At 42.8% G+C, this 20,693-nt stretch overlaps 1 long non-coding RNA gene across 1 annotated transcript; it reads left to right on the top strand.

Annotated features, from left to right (window-relative positions):
- Window positions 1-3,227: 3,227 nt before the first annotated feature.
- Window positions 3,228-19,616, top strand: LOC103891487 (uncharacterized). The gene is made up of 2 exons (XR_008509502.2): window positions 3,228-3,586; window positions 19,424-19,616. It is a non-coding gene; the product is annotated as an uncharacterized LOC103891487 (long non-coding RNA).
- The last annotated feature ends 1,077 nt before the right edge of the window (window positions 19,617-20,693 follow it).

Raw genomic sequence — 20,693 nt, 5'->3', positions numbered from 1 at the left:
AGACGGCTTCTGTCAGAAATAGTTTTGTTCTCTCAAACTTGGCCTTGGCAATAGTCAATTTTTCTTACATGCAGGATAAACTGGATTTATCTTCAAAGTTAGCCAGCAATGCTGAACGCTGGTTAAAAAGCAGTTCTCTGCTGGGGCAGAGAAAGCAAGTTCCCATGTGACTCAACCCATGTGAAAGAGGGAAGAGAGAATGTTTCCATCCAGGGTGGCTCATTCACATAAGGGTGACAGCATTCAGGATATAGGGTACTGAACAGGAGGGTTTTTAGTTGTGTTTTTTTTTTTCCGTGTGTTTATGATATAATTTACGCACCGTACAATTCACTCATTTCAAGTGTGCAATTTAATGGCTTTTAATGTATTCATAGAGTTGTGTATCCATCATTACAGTTCACTTGAGAACATTTGCATTATGTCAAAACAAAGCACCCTCCCCCTCTTTCCCACCTCAGCCCTAGACAATCACTCTTCCACCTTCGGATTCTAGGAATTTGCCTCTTCCGGAGGTTTTCCTGAAATAGTTTCATACAACATGTGGTCTTTGATGACTGGCTTCTTTAACTTAGCAGAATGTTTTTAAGGATCATCCACGCTGTAGTATCTTCACCCCTTTTTCGTGCCAAATAATATCCCATTGTGTGGATCTATCACCTTTCATTTATTCATTCATCAGTTGATGAACATTGGATGCTATCTACTTGTTCACAATTGTGAACAACACCCCTTTGAACCTTTGTGCACGTATTTTTGTGGGGATACACGTTCTAACTTCTCCTGGGTATATACATAGGTGTAACATTTCTTGGTCGTGTGGTAACTCTATGTCTAACCATTTGAGGAGCTGGTAGGCTATTCTAAAGCAGCTGTATTACTTCACATTCACATGCACCAGCAATGCATGAGGGGTGCAATCTCAAACAGTCCTTAAAATACAAAGCCAGTACATATATACCATGAAATACTATGCAGCCATAAAAAGGAACGAGGTCATGTCCTTTGCAAGGACATGGTTGGAGCTGGAAGCCATTCTCAGCAAACTAACACAAGAACAGAAAACCAAACACAGCATATTCTCACTTATAACTGAGAGCTGAACAATGAGAACACATGGACACAGGGAGGGGAACAACACACACTGGGGTCTGTGGTCAGGGGCAGGTGGAGGGAGAGCGTCAGGATAAATGGCGAATGCATGCTGGGCTTAATACCTAGGTGATGGGTTGATAGGTGCAGCAAAACGCCATGGCACATGTTTACCTGTGTAACAAAGCTGCACGTCCTGCACGTGTATCCCAGAACTTAAAAATAAAATAAAATTAATTTTTTTTAAAAAAAGCCACTTTGTTTAGAAAACAGTTGGTTAGATCCTTACAATGTTAAACACAGTAACCATATGACTCAGCAATTCCACTGCTAGGTATACATGCAAGAGAAATTAAAACATACATCCATGCAAAAACCTGTAAATGGGTATTAATAGAAACATTATTAATCATAGCCAAAAAGTGAGGGAAGCTAGTCACAAAAACCACTTCTATGAGGTAATAGGGGAGTCAAATTCATAGACAGTGGAGTAGGCGTTGCTGGGGCTGGAGGAGGCAAAGTGCAGAGAAAGGAGGAGCCACTGCTAATGGGTATGAGGTTTCTTCTTGGTACAAGGTAATGAAATTGTTCTAAAATTGGAGAGCAGTGATAATTGCATAGCTTTGTAAATATACTCAAAACGGTTGAACCATACACTTTACAAAGGTGAACTTTATGGTATGTCAACTGTAAATCAATAAAGCTGCTGATAAAGAGGGGGAGCTCAGCTTCATTATTCTGTTTTTCTAGCATTAGGATTTTCCCTGGACACTTAGGATTTAGTTAATCTCTCTCTCTCTCTCTCACACACACACATATGCACACATCCTTACTCATGCATTACAATCTTCTCCTTTTCTCTTCATCCTTCAAAAATATCAATCAAATGGAAAGTGAGGTTCCCAGTGTAGAGACACTGCCAATCTTACTGAGATCTCAAATAGGTGGAGGCAGAGGAAGGTGGCTGTTAGGGCTTCACTTTCCAGTAACCACAGGGCACTAGGAGCTCACATGAGCCCCCCTCCTCCTATGAGAAATTCATGAAGATGTGAATAAAATGTGATGCCTCAAAAATACACACAAGAGCCCAGCAGCAAAAGCATAAAGAGCACTGAGCCCTGGAGTGGCGAATTCCAGCAGCTGCCCCCAATCTCTAGGCGCTGGTCAGGCTTGGAGTCCGGTCAGGCGTGGAGTCCATCCGGGCAGGCTTCAGAGAGGGACATGGCCGGCTTGTTCACTGTGAGACACAGTAGCAGAGGTAAGAAGCCACATTTGCTCATTTCTGCTGGCCAGCATAATTCCACAAAGCCCCTGACACTGTGACAACATGGAGCTCTCTGGCGGGATGCTTTGAAGACAAAACAGAATAGAGCACAGAGCCCCTCCATGTCTCTCACCTGAGTCCCTACATTCCTCTAGTCAAAACACACATGATCCTAGTCCTTGCCTTTTCCTACACATAAAATAATGTCTAGCTGGGCATGGTGGCACATGCCTATAGTCTCAGCTACACAGAAGGCTGAAGTGGGAGGACCACTTGAGCCCAGGAGGTTGAGGCTGCAGTTAGTCGTGATTGCGCCACTGCACTCCAGCCTGGGTGACAGAGGGAGACTCTGTCTCAGAAAAGAAGATAATGTATGACCAGTTAGTGATTATGCCTCTGTAATGTATAATCTGTAAGTGTACTCTTACACTTAAGCCTTGATTTGGCTCTGCTTTAATATAACTTCTGAGCAATTTTGATGGGCTTTTGCTCATACTGAACCCTTACCGCCTGTATCCGAGCTATGGGCTGAAACCCTGGCCAGAGACGTTGATAGATCCCCTCTAAAGAGCTGCTCCCAGGCTATTGGCCTCTGTCTGTAGCCCTCAATGAGACTTCTGAATAAAACTCACTTTAATTCTTTAAAAGCTTGATTATTTTACCTTTAGTCGGCACTAGGAAGGAGCAGGCGGGAGCTGTGTCCCATGAAGGCAGGGCTGCGTGCGCTGCCGCTTCGGTGATGGGACTGAGCACTCTGCCCAGTGGGCCAGCAACACGGCCGGGATACATGGCTCCATCCAGGCATCTGTGTGGAAAACAAGACCAGGCCCAAAGAGAAGACCAGGGCTTGGGGAGGGTGAAGGGCTGAGCGAAGAGGGAACAGCCGTACACGTGTGTGTCTCACAGACACGAAGCCCTCATGTCATAAAATCCTGGTTTATTGTGATGAAACTGAAAATGCTACACGACAATTGCAGAGGGCAAAGTACTTAGCATTGAATGACACTGAAAATACCCCTGCGTCAGGGCGTGTGGGATGCAGCTAGAGGTGTGTGGAGAGGAACATGGAGCCAAAAAAGAAATACGGACATTCACAGGCCAAGATCCAACTCAGAAGACTAGAAAATGAACAACCCAGCAAACTTAGGATATGGGGAAGGAAGGGAATTCAGAAGGTAATAGCTGCAAGCATCGGCAGACCAGTCCTAGCAAAATGGAGTTTAAAAGGGGGTAAGTCACAAATAAACAACACTAGAAATGAAAGTCAAACATAACTATAGGTAAAGATTTTTAAAATATAATCAATCTTGAAAATAGACAAAATGTAAGTTTTGAGTAGTTGGGAAAATCTGGGAGTACAAAAGTTACCCCTGGTAATTCCTAATTTTAACCTAATTAGAAATTAAACAATTGCTAACACAAAATTTTAAGACTCCAAAGGGAGTTTTCTTCCTAAATTTTACATTTTTTTATTTTTTAGAATTTTTAAAAATATATAGACATATGTTTATTATACTTTAAGTTCTAGGGTACATGTACACAACGTGCAGGTTTGTTACATATGTATACATGTGCCATGTTGGTGTGCTGCACCATTTTTTTTTTTTGTTTGTTTGTTTGTTTTTGAGACGGAGTCTTGCTCTGTCACCCAGGCTGGAGTGCAGTGGCGCGATTTTGGCTCACTGCAACCTCTGCCTCCCAGGTTCATGCCATTCTCCTGCCTCAGCCTCCTGAGTAGCTGGGACTACAGGTGCCCACCACCATGCCAGGCTAATTTTTTGTATTTTTAGTAGAGACAGGGTTTCACCATGTTAGCCAGGATGGTCTCGATCTCCTGACCTCATGATCCACCTGCCTTGGCCTCCCGAAGTGCAGGAATTACAGGCGTGAGCCACCACGCCCGGCCACAAATTATTTTCTTTAAGTTTTCAAAACAAATGAAGCTTCTGCCAAATTTGTAGATGTCTGGGTCTAGATGCCTCATTTAACTTTCTTCCCTTTCCTGCACATCTTGTGCTAAGCAACACTTATTTTATAAGATTTCTTAAAGGACCATGATTATTATATGATTATCTGCCCAGAATTACCCCCCTTTCCATCCTGTTTACCTGGTGCATGCTATTATTCCTTTCTCCCTCCCTCCGTTCTTTCCTAATCCAGGGGTTATCCCTGCTGCAAGAATCGTTGCCATCTCTACACAGGAGTTCTGCACAGGGAGACGGCCCATATATTAATCACGTTAAGGGGCTGGGCACGGTGGCTCACACTTGTAATCCCAGCACTTTGGGAGGCCGAGGCAGATGGATCGCCTGAGGACAGGAGTTTGCAACCAGACTGACCAACATGGTGAAACCTTGTCTCTACTAAAAATTCAAAATTAAACAGGTGTGGTGGCGCATGCCTGTAATCCCAGCTACTCAGGAGGCTGAGACAGGAGAATCTCTTGAACACAGGAGGCAGAAGTTGCAGTGAGTAGAGATTGTGCCATTGCACTCCAGCCTGGGCAACAAGAGAGAAACCCTGTCTCAAAAAACAAAAACAAGAACAAATAAATCATGTTAAGCAGTTTAGCAGGAAAATCCACTCATCCTGAAACTGCCTTTGAAACAGTAGGGTAGAATAGAATTGTCCTACCCCTGAGTAAAAAAAATAAACTTACAAACTCCCCTTGGCAGACTTCAAATACCTACTGCCCACTTGTTCTGGAGGCTCTGCATTGCGGGTAATATTCCTCTGGAGGAATGAGATTCGTTCTTTCAGTGGGGTAGCAGGTTAGACCTCTATACATCTTACATGGGTGTTGGGCTTTAATCAGTACATGGGGCAAAAAATGACCTGCAGTTTCCTGAAGTTTCTCTTCAGGAATATTCTCCAACTTCGGGATTGCTACTCAATGAGTCTAGTACACTTCTTTCTCTCTACAGGGGTGAGAAGTCCCTTTCTTCACTGGAAGGCCCATACAATATGTGACCAAAATAGGCATTTTTAGGCCAAGAGAAACTATCCAGTGTTGTGACATGGTCTGTTATGAAAAATTAGCTGTGAGTGTGTCTACTGGTAAGAGAGTAAAAGGAATGCATTTAAAACCTGATTTCAGTTGTGCCTCTGCCACTTTTTCATGGGATCTGTGGCTTTATTGAGGACTTTTTTCTAAGAACATGAACAAACAAATTGTAATCATCAAACAATATAGGCAGTATAAATAAAATGTTTAAGATTCCTCTCATCCTTCTTCAATCTTCCTTCTCCAGGTCAGGAGACCTATGTCTTTCTCTATATTCTTACAAACATGTAATATGTAGAATGTCTGTTTTTATGTCATTCATCACTTTTTTTACATTTTTATTTATAATTGTGATAAAATACACATGATGTAGAATTTGCCATCTTAAGCATTTTTTAAATGTATAGTTGAGCAGTGTTAAGTATATACACACTGCTGTGCAACCAATCCCCAGGATGCTTTCACCTCGCAAGACTGAAATTCTGTGTCTGCTAGATACTAACCACCTGTTTCCCCACTGCCCCAGCCCCTAGAAACTACCCTTCTACATTCTGTCTCTATGAATTTGACTCTTGTCTTATGAGTGGAATCATACAGTCTTTGTCATTTGGTGACTGGCTTAGTTCACTGAGCATAATGTCCTCAAGGTTCATCCATGTTACATAGCATATGTCAGAATTTCCATGTTTTTAAAGGCTGAATAATATTCCATTGTATGAATGGACCACATTTTGCTTCTCCACCCATCTGTCGATGGACACTTGGGTTGCTTCCATCTTTTGGCAAGTCATTCCAGGCCTTTGAACAGTATTTCTGGAAGAAAACTTTACCCAATCCAGTCAACTCTGGAAGTGAAGAGCATATCCTCCCATATCTTCCTGCATTCATTTATCCATAAGTGCATTCCGTTAGAGAGTATCTAGTGCACGCCAGGCAATAGGGGGCTTGTTTCACAGGAGGCGATAAAATGGACATGATCCTGACATCATGAAGCATTAGTGGCTTAGACAGAATATAAAGTGAAGGAATAGGGGTGTGAGACAGGCTCTGAAAAAAATGGGCCGTGTCAATGACAGAGACAATGGGAGGGTCAAGGATGGTATACTAAGAAGCTGATAGTTAAGCTGAGACTGGTAGGGTATGGAGCAAGGCATGCACATGAGTGTTTTTGGTGTGGGTGCAGGGCTTCTCATTAGAGAAAATATGCTGAAGTGGAAAAAAAGCATACAGAAGGCACAGAAGAGGCTGGCATGGCAGGTGCACAATGCGGGTGCCCTGCAGGGACAGTGGCAGGAGATGGGCATGGAGGGGGAAGGGTGGACCAAGGTGTGAACTTGGAGGATATTCCATACGGAAAGCATAATCTGAAGGATTTAAGCGAGGGTGTGGCAAGACTGTAGATATGTTACAAAATATTAGCATGGGAGAAGAATAATTTGAAGAGGAACAGGTGTGGAAGCAGGAAGGTCATTAGGTGGCTACTGCAAGAGTCCAGGCATGAGATAAAGAAGGATGGATCTGGGGTTGCAGCAGTGGTACTGGGAAAAAGTGGGTGAACCTCAGATATATTTTGCAATTAAAATATATTTTAATTTTAATTTTAATATATTTAATTTAATTTTAAATATATTTTAATTTTATTTTTTAATTTTGCAATTAAAATGGGACTTGGGGGTGAATTGGATATAGGAAGTAAGGGAGGGAGGAGATGAAGATGATGTCCTTCTTTGGTCTAGAACACTTTGTTGTATTCCCCAGCATGGGGGCTTAGGTAGGCCCAACGCACACAACACATTTTTGTGGGCTTGAGCCCCTGCTCCTGCTTCTAAGTCCAAGAGCTGCAGAATGCTGGCACCTTAAGCACCTTTGCTTTTCCCTAAACCTATGGGTTAGAGGATCTCTTGTGTAAACAAATGTCTGCAGGTAGGGATGCTCAGTGGCAACTCTGTTTGGCCATCCCAGGGGTGTCTGGACAACAGCATATGCAAAATAGCCCAGAGGTACGGGGACATTCTATTTGGTATTTCACCCTCCATTTTGCTAAGTCACGTGATGACTTCATTCATGACCCATATGAACTATTTTTTCAGATGTTTGAAGTCATAAGACATGAAGAGAGAGAAAAGAACTTGAAAACTAGAGAAGTAGAAGAAACATTTGAGGCTTTATCATGCTTCAATTTTCTGTGTTTTAGGCCCATCAGTTCTTACCTTAAAAATGAGAACATTTTATTAAATTTCCTCAAGTTTCCTTCCAGCCCTACCAATTCATGACTCCATAGAGTAATTGTCTATTTCTAGGGACAATAAGATCATGTGAGTTTTTCAAAACAAGAACAATAACCTTGTATCAGCAAAAAACTCAAACTGAAAATGAAATACATTTGCATTTGTGGAACCTAAAGCATGTAGAAGTACTACAGTAGATAAGTCACTTCTTTTTTATTTTTTTTTCCAAATTGAAATATAGGAGTTCTGCTTCTGAATGCGATGAAATAGTTTGTAGCAGACCAATGTTCTTGCCCAGAGCCACTGAAAAAGCCAGATAAAATGTAAGAAGCTGTGGAAATGCCCTGAAGAGCCATACAGGCAGCTCACAGGAGCCACTTCCTCAGAGCCCACATCCAAGAGGAGTGTGTGGCATGAAGAGGAGCTTTAATGGGCTGCTTGTTACTTTGGAACATCTGCCAATTTTGGCAGATGGGGCAAGAGGCTGAGAACATCACCATCTTGGACAGAAGCAGGCTGTGGAGAGGCCCAGAAGCCAGCAGAGCTTTCAGAAATCTCACAGACCTAAAAACAGACTTTGGATCTAAGGACTGGGGGGATGGGGACAGCATTTGCAGAGAACAGGGTGGGAAGGAGGGGGGCAGTGAAGACAGGCATTTGCTGAACTGTTTACCTGAATGGTAAGAGACTAAGAGAATTAACAGGAAGCTGCAGGAGATGCAAAAACAACTGTAGTACATAACAGGGAGAACCGTAAGTTATGAGTTCATCAGATACTCTCTACAGGGGAGTCCTGTGTGACCTCGGCCCAGGAGCCACGCTGCATGAATGTAAATTGATTACACAAGCAGTTGTAAGTCATGGATATCTTGCTTGAAGTATTCCACAGATAGATATTCTCCAAGCAAATATTATTAGTCTTTTTGCCTCAAAGCCCAGAATTATGCCTTAATTTATTTCCTCTAGGACCTTCCCTTCACCTTCCCATAATAGAAGGAAAAATGCAACACAGCCCAACTGCTTCAATTCTGTTCTTCATGGTGCTTCAGGGGGAAACTCAAACCAGACCACTTGGGTTTTGAACCTGGCACTCCATGTGAATTTAGACATGTTACTTTCAGATGTGCTACATCTGAAAAAAAAGCAATAATAGTACATACATAGTAGAATTGTTATGAGCATTAAATGAATTTTGTTAGCTTTGCACGCCGTAAGCACTCACTCAGTATTTATTACCACTATTATTGGCTTATCTGAATTAATACCAATATCAAGTAGAAGCAGCATAAGTGCGTTTAGCAAAAGCATAACTGGTTCTTGGGAAGCCTAAATTGAGGGCTTCATGGGTATTGATGTGGAAATATACCCAGACTGTGAATGCCATTAGCATAGCCCTTCAAGTCCTTCACCCATGTAAGCTGGATATGTTCAGATAAGTGTTTGCGATGCTCCAACCAGATGTAGGAAGGGCAGCTGGTGAGTCCTGGGGAACATCGTCCTGGCACCATCAGGGCTTTAGATGTGGCATGGGCTTTCTTGCCAACTCATCTGGTGTCCTCAGCTGGCAGGAGGATCTGGCTGTGTGCAGGGCCCTTCTGCTTGCTACACACCTCTGTGCTAATATCCTTCACACTAAGCACACCATTCAGCTGCTGAAGTCCATGCCTGTGAGTCCAACAAAGTAGGTGCATGTCAGCATCCAGGAGCTCTGCGAGGATAGGACAACAGCAGCCCAGCTAGTTGGAACACAGGTGTGCAAGCATCTCAGAGGACCAGTGGTGCATCTGACTGGGTCGGTTGAGTGGAAGGCAATCCAGAATGTGGCTGCTGTAGCTGCTTTGTTTTTTCTTTATTTCCATTATAGAAGTTACAATACTTGTTGAAAAAGAAAATCACGTAATAATCAAAAGCATAAAGAAGCAAATTAAAATTACCTTTAATTCTACCATCCAGTGGGTCTGTTTTCTGAAAACGTGATTCATTTTGGTTTCTAAACTGTTTGTAGTACTAGAGTTTTTGCTTTGTTTTTGTTTTTCAAAATCATGGCAAATGAATGCATGAAAATTTATCCCTAGATTCCAAACTTCCAGTAATTAAATGTATGTGTCTTGTCTGCAATACAATTCATCCAAGGTGAATAAAAAATTGACAGTGATTTTGGTAACAATTCACTTGTTACCAAACAAACGGCAGGTCATTTGTAATACATTCAGTGGCACCCTCACCCCTGTTCTCTCAAAGGAATTTCAGTCTTGCCTCGGTCAGAATTAAAAGGTAGATAAGCTGTCAGCCTACAAGCTTCCTGGTCTAATTAATTTGGGGACAGCAATGCTGTGAGACAGTAATAAGCATCTGTTTTCTTTTTCCATTTTCTCATGAGGTTATCAATTCCTTTTTCTGTACATGTCAACTGCAAACTTGAGAATAGACTTCAAGGGAAAACTTGGAACAATGCATACTTTCTAAATAAAAAAAGAAAAGAAATGAAAAATGAAGAAAGGAAGAAAAAGGAAGGAAGGGAGGGAGGAAGGAAGGAAGGAAGGAGAAACAAAAAGAAGAAAGAAATAAAAGAAAGAGCAGATACAATGCTGCTCATTTCTTCTTTCAATATTTCATATTTAAAGTGAAATCTGCTGCTTTTTACTGTGCATATTTGTTCTTTGACCACACTAGTGTTTTGCGAAACTTAAATTATTTGGATTTTAGAAACACCAATTAGGTCACCATGGATGCTACACTATTTCTTTTCCCAAATATTCATTTCCCTTACAAAGTGGCAATTGGCATAAATTGTAATGTTGGAAGTACACAGACTTGAGATTGGAAGGGAGTGAAGTTGCTCAAGGTCATTTAAGTTGTTGATTTTATCTCCTAGGACTTCTACGTTCTGTCCTTCTGCAGCCATCTAAAATCAGCCAGAAAGGTTTAGGATCCCATTTCCTGTTCTTGCATCGGCTGTCCCAGCTGCTGTTCCTCTCTCTGCAGTAAGAGGGTGTTTCTCTCCCTATTCAAGAGGAATGCCAACACTTGAGGTTTGGATTCCATCTTTTCCTGTCCCTTCTGCATCATTATCTTCTCTGCCCAATAGTAACAGCACCTGCCATAGCTAAAGACAGACCAGAAAGAACTCTCCTGAGAACTCATACCCCTTCGTAGGTACCTCCCCTCCCCTCTCCTTCCCTTTAGGGACCTTCAAAAGCAGCTATTTTGTTCTCCTCTTTCACTTTGATCTTTTATTTCTAGCTTTGTAATATACTGTTTTTGTCTCCACCATTCCATTACAAACTAGAATTTTAGACTCCAGAAGTTCTTCAAGAGCTTTTTATGTTGATTTTATATATTTTTTCTATTAATGAATCTAGACACACACACGTACACTTTTTAGCCATTTGCATTCTTGATGTCTTATGTTGATTGCCAATGCTGATGCCTCTCAAATCAAAAACTTATAACCATACTTTTGTTTCAAGCCCTGGGCCAGTATCCAATTTCTTAGTAGACCTGAGCATCTGGATCTAGACAAGTCTAAAACCTAACTCATGATTTCCTCTGTTTGAGTCCACTAGACTTGCTCCTAAAGCTGACCCTTTACACACATAACTCATATGTGGTGAGTAAAGCCACCATCCCACCTGCTGTTCAACAACACACCTCAGGGTGATTCCAGGTGCTGCTCCCTAGCCTCTCGATTCCATCAGTCACTCACCCAACCCTACGGATTCTGTTCTAAAATATCTCACTTTATTACTTTGTTACAGGTTCCCACCCTTTCTTACCATTCACATTTTAAAAACCCATTTACAATAATCATGACATACAACATTCAAGAAAATAGCATAAAATTCACATATATATTAGGTTGGTGCAAATGTAATCATGTTTTTTTTTTTTGTTTGTTTGTTTGTTTTGCACCAACCTCATAGTATATCAGAAACAGCCAAGTAACCAGTCCTCAGGTCAAGCAAAAGAACATTCCTCAAATTCTGGAAGGTTCTGAGTTTTCTCTTCTGGGTAACATCCTCTTCCTCCTTCTGAAGGCAATCCCTAGACCAGTTTAAGAGTGATCACTTCTTTACTTTTCTCCTAGTTTCCTCTCTGACACATGCCCTGAATTTCCCTCTCTGTGAATGGTATGTATTCTCTTCCTTGATTTTCATTTCATTTTATTTTTTCATTCACAGTTATGAATGAGTTCGAGATTCATCTATGCAGCGAAGCACAGTTGTTGTTGTATAGGGTTCCATGGCATTAATACAGAGCATGCTTTTTTCCCATTTGTCACTTGGGGGACACTAGGTTATTCCTAGTTTAGAGTGGATCATAACACCACTGCCTTCAGGACGCACTGCAGTTCCACTCTCTCGTATGTGTCTGAGAAACTTAGGGTGCATTCCTTGGAGTGGGATCCCAATCTCAATTAGGGATGGTCCCAATTACCTACACTACCACTACCTGCAGTGGAAGTACAGCATGAATTCTTCAGTGATTTCTGCAATAGCAAATGAATCCTTCTCTTTTTCCTTTCACCTTCGATGTCAAGGATCTTCCCAAGGTGCAGATCTGATGATGCCACGCTTCTGCATGGCATCTTTTTAATGACTGCCCTCCACCCTTGGACAATATTTATATTTTCTAGCAATGGCATTTAGGACTGATTGTGATCAGAGATCTGTCCTCCAATCCAGACTCCCACCTTGCCATTTGCTTACCTTGGTGGTATACATCACCCTTACAGAAGTGCTCCCAGCTACTGCAACATGAAAGCATGTCTTCAAGAGCTGACCCTTTTACACGCTATTCTTCATTTATATCAAATCCTTAGGGAAGACATTCCCTTATCTCCAGCCTGAGTCCAGTGCAAGTCCCCAGGATTCTGAAATCTCTCCAGGCATTCATTTATTATAGCAGCTATCAAGTTGTATTGGAAGTATCTGTTTACATTGAATTCATTCATATCCTGCCTTCTTATACAAAAGGGTTGGATAGATGAAATACAATAGAGATGGAACCATATAAGCAGATAAGTGTAGCTAGACTACAGTTTAAAGAGGGGAACATTGGAAATTAGACAGACAAGCTATGGGATTTCATGTGGTCATTAAAATTGGGTCCCAGAAAGACACTAAGGACAGGGACCACAAAGCAGGTGTGCGCCTTCACCAGATGGTGGGAATGGGGGCTGTGTATTCCATCTCTGAATTGCCAGTGCCTGACACCTCTTCAGAGCATTAGGATCACGTGGGTGTTGAAGTGGATGCCCAGGTAACAGGCACCTTTAGAATTGCCATGACCTCATTCATGTGCTGCAGAATGATGCTGGTGTACATGGCTAGACATCTGAAGTATTTGGAAGAACAAGTGCCATTTACAAGCTGCAATTGCTAACTAAACGGTCTGTAGGGACAATCCATCATCAGCTGTCACAAAGACTGAGCAGGCTTAGGAGGTGGGAGCAACTAACAGGGCAACGATGGAGGGCCTTTTAAAAATTAAATAAACACGAAGAAAAATTTAAACAGTCAGCTAAAATAACTCTTGTTGTTCTTAAATATTTAGAGCTTCCAGTTTTATAACTTTTTCCACAAGGTTAGAAGAAGAACACTCAGGATTTAGGAATCTGTCTAATAATAACTGTCTTCAATGACGTAGGGAGGACGGGCAGGTAGAAAGTGATTTGTTTTGAGACCAGCATCCTAAACTAGGTTCATTCACAACCATTGTCTAAGAGGCTGCCATTCACACAGAAGAGACGCCAGGGAAGAGCAGCTCCTGGAAACTGCATCCCCTTCCTTCCGTCTGCTTACCAAGTCCTGACCACATTATGGGGACCAACAGAATTTACCCTGCCTTGTTCCCTTCAAATGTGATTTGGGAAATCAGGAAATTTTTATCTGGAGCCAGTAAGAGACGGTTTTATTTATTCTGATTTCTCTTGGGAGATGCATTCGATGGAAGACATCAATATTCTTTTATATCGTGCAGCCCGACATGCTAAAGTCTTGTTAATGAACACTTTCCCATCTGGCAGTTTCTCCATAGCAGTTCCATGCCTGGTGGTGATGGAAAGGTTTCTCAGAACACTTAGGTTTTTTCAGCCAGCCAGACAAATAGCATCCTGTAGGCTAACTTAAAGCTTGTTTTTTGGTTATATTGCTGTAACAGGTGAGTCTTAAATCCCCAAATTCTAAGAAAATAAAGCCTGAGGGCAAGGAGGACGTATTTGACACCATAGCTCACTTAAAGGTAAACCAAAATATGCCTGGAGAACAAAACAGAAACTGAGCATTACCTTAGAATAATAATTATTATTATTATTGAGACAAGGTTTTGCCGTGTCACCCAGGCTGGAGTGTACTGGCGCTATCAGTGTTCACGGCAGCCTCAACCTCCTGGACACAAGTGTTCCTCCCTCCTCAGACTCCCAAGTAGCTTCCCTTTAGGATTTAAGGAAAAATGCTGAGTTAATAGATGGCACAAAGAAGGCCAGGATTACTCTGGAACCCATCACCCTGAGCCTTCACAACAACATGAGCTCTCCTGGTGGATACCACCTTGCTCCTCCTCAGTGTGATAGGAGCCACATGACTGAGCTCAGCCTTCAGACTGATCAATCCCATCTGTGGCCCACATGCCTCATCCCCATCTACATCCATCCCCAATAGACATCCGAGGGTGCTACTCCAAATGTCATGCCCCCAAGTCCTGTGCAAGTTCTTATCTGACCCTATGGCGCATCCCTCCCCTCCACCTCCATCTTCTGGCCAGCCTGAGTACAGTGCATGTCCCCAGGATTCTGCCCTGTGTCCTATCAAGTTCTCCTCTGATCTTTGCTCTCACCTTTTGACACCTGGCTGTTCTCTGGGAACACCCTGTCACTGCAGATGCAGGGTTTTTTTCTCACACACTGCCTCTATCAGGATCAGGAAGTGGGGTTGGTTTCTCCTCTTTCTTATGTTCCTTCCAAACCTTTCTTCTCCCTCTCTCCTAACCAGAAGTCCCTGATGATCAAGGATGTGTCTCACTGGCCTCTGCCATCCCCTGCCCTGGTTATTGCCATTGTCTCCTTACTTGATCCTTCTCAGTCATTTCAGACACTAGATCCAGCCACAGCTTTGTGCACACTCCATCCTGATCATGATCTACATTGTGATCATCATCTACACTGTTGTTTCCAACCTCATGGATGCCTAGGGTGGCCATATGTCATGGTTTCTCTTGGAGTGTCCTGGCTTAGGCCTATTGTCCTGAAGTAATTATCGTCGGCACCACTTTCATTCTCATGCCTCCCCATTTGGAAGATAAATTATATTGGTGGTCTTGTGGTCGGCCAGATATCTACTCCTCTGTCACTGCTTTCTCTTCATCTATGTTCTCCTCCCTCCCACTACCACCAGTCATTCCTCCATCATATCTGGGATCTTGGGCTCACCAATATATAGGATCTCAACTCTGAGCATTCAAAACATGAGTGTTGCCTCCTATTCTTTCAATTCCAAAGCAATTTAAACTTCACTGAGATCTTCCATTTGACGATCCCTTCACTCCCTCTGTGGACTGTCATTATAATCAACTTCCCGATGCCCTCTACTCCAGTAGAATTCCCTGCCAAACCCTAACCTGCTTTAGTGAAAGTATCTTTCTTCCTTCTGTCTGTGTCCAAGCAGAACTTGATTTTAAAACTATCAATCACTCAACCGGACTGACTGGTTTCATCTTAAATCATGACTATAAACCTCAAATGAGCAATGATTCTACAGACCAATCCTATTCAGGTTCCCCCAATTGCAGTCTGCCAGTGTGTCAGGCAGTGGTCTTGAAGACAGAGAAATAGAATTTACCTCATCTGAACGACAGAAAGAAAATAGATTAGAAAAAAAAAAACAAAGAGAGCCTCAGGAACCTGTGGGACTCTGACAGAAGATCCAACATTCATATTTTTGGAGTCTCAGAAGGAGAGGAGACCATGAGGCTGAAAGAGTATTCAGAGACATAAGGTTTATATATTTCGTTTATATAAACAAAGGTTTATATATTTTGTCAAATTTTGGGAGTTTTCTGGTGTTGTATCTTTGAATACTCTTTCTTTGTTTACATATTTTGTTCAGCTTTTTGAATAAATCCCAAATAGAATACACCTAAAGAAATCCATGCCAAGATATGTCATAATTACACTTTTGAAATCCAAAGACACAGAAGAAACTGTTAAAAGCAGAGAGAGAGAAATGACACACCACTTGTAGGAAAACACCCACTCAAATGACAGCAGATTTCTCAACAGAAACCACAGAGGCCAGAAGAAAGTGGTACAGCATTTTTCAAGGGCTGAAAGAAAAGGATTGTCCACAATGAAGTCTAAACCCGCTGAAATTATCCTTCAGGAAAATAAAGACGTTTTCCTATAAAGGACAACTAAAAAAATTGTCTCTAAAAGACCTACCCCAAATGATTGCTAAAGGTAGCTCTTCAAACAGAAAGGAAAAGCTGAAAGGAAGAATATTGGAGTTATTGGAAAGGAGGAAGGAACGGTGGAAAAGGCAGGTAGACCGAGACACAAATGAGACTAGGCTTTTGTCTGTGAGTTTTAGAAACCATATTTGATGAGTGAAACCAATATAACACTATCTGATACTCAAGATGATATTTAAAAATGGGACCATAAAGAGGCCTAAATGGAAGTTAGGATTCCACATTTCACTTGAATTCATAAAATACAAGATCTAATATTACTCATTAAAAAACAACAACAACAACAACAAAAGAAAACCTCCTGTCTCAACCTCATCTTCCCCTTCACTACTTTTTCATCTCTCTGACATTTTGCAGCAATGCTTCTTAGAAGAGCTTCACTCACCATCCCACCCTGATTTTGTTTCCCTTCATACCACTCCATTCAAAAGGATCTTTTCAAAGTCCTTTGCAATTCTGGCAAGAATAGACAGCTGATATTTTCCCAAATTGTCTTTGAGTAATCAAAGGCATTTTCCTGTCAGCTCTCTCTGATGTCAGGATTATTCAGAATATGTATTTTCTGAGTCATCCTCCCTCACTGCCTTTGGTTCCTTGACAATGGAGCTATACACGTTAAAGCACAAATACTCCTAATATTTCATACGCTGGCTTGGATTTCATCATTCCTAACAATTTGCTGCTACCTTGAAATTAAAACCTGCTTACATCTACTAAAGGCTCAGTTTTAAAACAGCACTTGAACCAGACAGTCAGTCCTGTGGGGAATGACATAATTGCCCAAAGAACCAAGCCGCAAGCTTTTTACTGTACAAAGAGTGAACATTTGCAAGGGTTAAGACTTGTTCTATTTTCACTCTTAATTTTTTTGATGCTACACAAAATTATGGCACTCCCAGATATGGGGCAAAATTAGAGTCTTCTTATTTTTTCTTATGATGACAGAACTTTGAACTGAGCTATTTTGAGTTCAGTATTTTGAGTATTTCAAGATAAGTTTCAATTTGTAAAGACGCACATCTCAGTACAGAGCAACCTCCAGAGGAATGAGATCCATCTGAAGCTTAGGAATCCTGTTTTGCCCAAACACAATGAAAAGGAAAGGAAATGAGAATGTATGGGTATATGTATGAAGTGTGTGTGTGTGTGTGTGTGTGCGCATGAGAGAGAGAGAGAGAGAAGCAAATTAGAATGAAAAGATACACTTGAAAAAATCCATTGGCCTGAGTTTAAATGTCCACTCAAGCAAGTCACGTAGCTCCTCTGAGCCTCACGTGTGAAATAGGAGGATAATGCCAATCTTGCAGGATTATGGGGACGCTGTCCATGTTGATCATCAAACCTTGCTGACCTCTGTTCTCCATGAGGAAGACTCAAAGACTAGCTATTTCTGGCTTTGTTGGGGTGTTGGGGTGCCACATGACTCATTGTGGTCATGAGTTAGGAACAGAGAGCACCTCAAGGATGTGCATTTGATTTTCAATGTGAGGTCACACAGAGCTCTTTGGCCTGCCACATGGCCAGCATTCAAACTGGTGCCTTTTGGCCTGGCCTCTGAGCAGCAGTGATGAGCAGGGAGCCTTGCCAATGTGCATTGTCATGTTCCATGGGCTGGAATGAAATTTTGGTTGTTCCAAACCCTGAGATGTTCAGTCCTATGTTCCCAAGGCATTATCAAATTTCTGCCATATCAGGTGCCTGTTGCAGTGATGGAGGCCAGAGACGCTCATTAGGCAGGGACGTGACAAATGCTGCTGTTGCTCTTGCTGTGAAATCCATTCTTACTGATTCTTCCCTGGCTTTAGGAGAGTGTTGCAAACTCCTCATACCAACCATCCTCACATAACCCCCTTCTCTTAAAGTCTTTGATGGACCCACATTCATGTGAAGACAGAGAACCAAGTTGATTTTCCAACAGGCACTGGGAGTCAACCCAAGTTATTTGCTTATTGGGTGGAGGCAAGTAGCCTTAACCCTCATGGTAACCCTGTGACAGTGCAAGTTTAGGTAAGATGCCATTGTGGTGTCTCCCTTCTCTGCCAGACTCCATTCTCATTGCACTGACCTTGCAGTGAGACAGCCCTGAATCCTGTGCTGTTGAAGATGTGAGGCCCTCCTAAACGGCCTGCTTTATGGAAGGATTTTTGGTACTCCCATCACCACATCCACAGAGAAGCCAATTGTAGGCTAAGGGATCAGGGGCTGTGATACTGCTGTGTGCTGTGATACTGTGTGCAGCGAGCTGCTCTGCATTGCCAAGGCCTTATGCTTGCTATAAACACCATTGTTGACAGCTCTGCTCTTTGCCAGGGTGCTAATGGTCATGGTGGAGGGCAATGAGCAGACAGGAACCACCCCGGCCATGGCTGGTCTTCACATCCCTCCACCTGCAGGGAGCCATGGACCCTTCTACTGCTGACGCTAGGAGACCAGCCAGACACCACTGCTGACTCCACCCATGCTCCCTGCACTTGTTCACACCTGCCACACGAATCATCCCAGAAAATGACTTCCACATGTCACCTCTGTGTTCCTCTCATGGTTCTCCATGCTTTGAGAGCACAGGCAAACTCCCTGTGTCAGTCAGCTAGGGTTGCTGTGACAGAGAGCCACAGCCTAGTGGTTTAAACTGCAGAGATTCATCATCTCACAGCTCTAGAGGCTGCAAATCTAAGATCAAGGTGTTGGCAGGTGGGTTCCTTCTGAGGCTGTGAGAGAGAATCTGTACAGGTCTCTCTTCTGGGGGTTTGCTGGCAGCCTGTGGGTTCCTTGGTGTGTGAACGCATCACCCTGACCTCTGTCTCTGTTCTTGGCATTCTCCATGTTTGTGTCTGTCCTTGTGTCTGAATTTCCCCTTTTTACAAAGACACTAGTAAGATTTGATTAACCACCCACCCCCCCGCCCCTGCCCCCGACCAACCCACTTGCCAAGGACCAATTCTAAATTGACTGCATTGACAAAACCCTATTTCCTAATAATGTTACATTCTGAGGCACTGGGGGTTAGGACTTCAACATATGTATCTTAGGAGGGGGTGCAGTTCAGCTCAAAACACTCCCACGGTTGAGCAATCCAGGCTCTCCACCAGGTTTTCCAACCTTCCTTTTCCATCTTATATTCTGAATTGTAATATGCTTTCCCACCACACCTGGGTAGCCAGACTGCTCGAACACTTCTCTGCCTGGGGGTCTAAGCCGTCCTTCTCAGGTCTATCCATCCTTTAACATGTAGCTAAATCATTTTTGTGGAGGGTGTTGAGATTCCTTCAACCTTGGTGATATGGGTGAACGCACTGAATTCAATTTTTTGCATATACAACAGGTTGGGCAGCTACTCACAGGTTTTCTTGCAATTATCCTATCTTCCAGGACAGTATCATCCCTAGACCTCAGCAAGAGAGACCACTGAGTGAGGCATCCATGGAACCCAAGGAAGAGGCCTATGAAGAACCTGCAGTCACCTTCTAGACCATTATCCCTTACCAAACTGTGTCCCCTCCAGAGCTGAGGACTGGATGTTCCCATGTTGACACCTCCAGTGGGAAAGAAAATTCTAGATTCAGCTCTGGGTGTCCAAGTCATTATGGAGGCATATTTGTCAAGGTGGAAGAAAAGGACATATTCTATTTAGCAGTTTGTAAGTTTGATCGATAACTTTAAAATATTTGGACCTATGGTGTGGGCGCCTTTTGCCTCTTAATCAGGGTTGGGTAGGAGTAGAACTTGCTACAGGCAACCTCTTTCCCCACCTGCTGCACTCCTGTATTATGACATGAGATTTTTTAAAGATAAATACAAACTTATCTGAAAGGAAGTTGGTCCTTCCTGGCCCTTCAGCATAGTTTTAGCTGCTCCTGTTTTGTTCTGATATCATTATTCTTCCACTCTCCTATTTTGTGCTGAAGTAATAAGATGTTTCCACGGGAGTATGCATTTGTCCCAATAAAAGGACTTTTAGTGAACCAATCGAACAAGTCCCCAAAACCCACCTCCAATTCACAATGATAGTCTCACCATGCAAGAGGAAAGGTGGTTTTAGGTGCAGCAGCTTATGGGGTGAGACATGGGAATGAGGCTCCTGCGTCTTACATGGTACCCACTCTTGCCTGCTGTGCAAGTCAATTTCTATGTCTGCCCCCAGGCAATGTCCAGCCACCTACTGATCTTATGTGATGGGGGGAGAGGAGGAGATACTTTGCATGGCCCCCAGTGACAAAGAAGAGGCCCTTAGCTATAGCTACTCTTGTGTGAGTACAGGGGAGGATTTCTCAAGGAGCAGAAGTAGCTTCTCCTTGAATGTATTTGGCAATTTTCAAAGGCATATCAGATGCCAGAAAATTAATGCAAAGAGCTTATGTTGGTAAAAAGGCATTTGGTTGAATACAAACTCACCTGGATTTTTCCTTTCTGTAAATGGGAAGAGATTGTGGCTTTTCTTTTCTAGGAGCACCAGGAAGGGTTGGCTGTTCCCAGGTGAGAGGGTGGCAGCCAAGCCTTCCCAGTGGCTCACACCACCTCCTGCTCCGTTCCACCACCAACCCTCTGGGGAGCGCTCTGCCTGGGGGCTTCTCCCAACCTCCCTGCTCCCTTCCCCCTCAAGGACGTAATGACTGAGCCCTTGTTACTCTGTCATAGTTAA

Source organism: Pongo abelii, chromosome 13 (genome assembly GCF_028885655.2).
Source record: "Pongo abelii isolate AG06213 chromosome 13, NHGRI_mPonAbe1-v2.0_pri, whole genome shotgun sequence".
NCBI classification, from domain to species: Eukaryota; Metazoa; Chordata; class Mammalia; order Primates; family Hominidae; genus Pongo; species Pongo abelii.
Note: the sequence above shows the minus strand (reverse complement) of the source record. Positions and strands in the feature narration are given on the sequence as shown.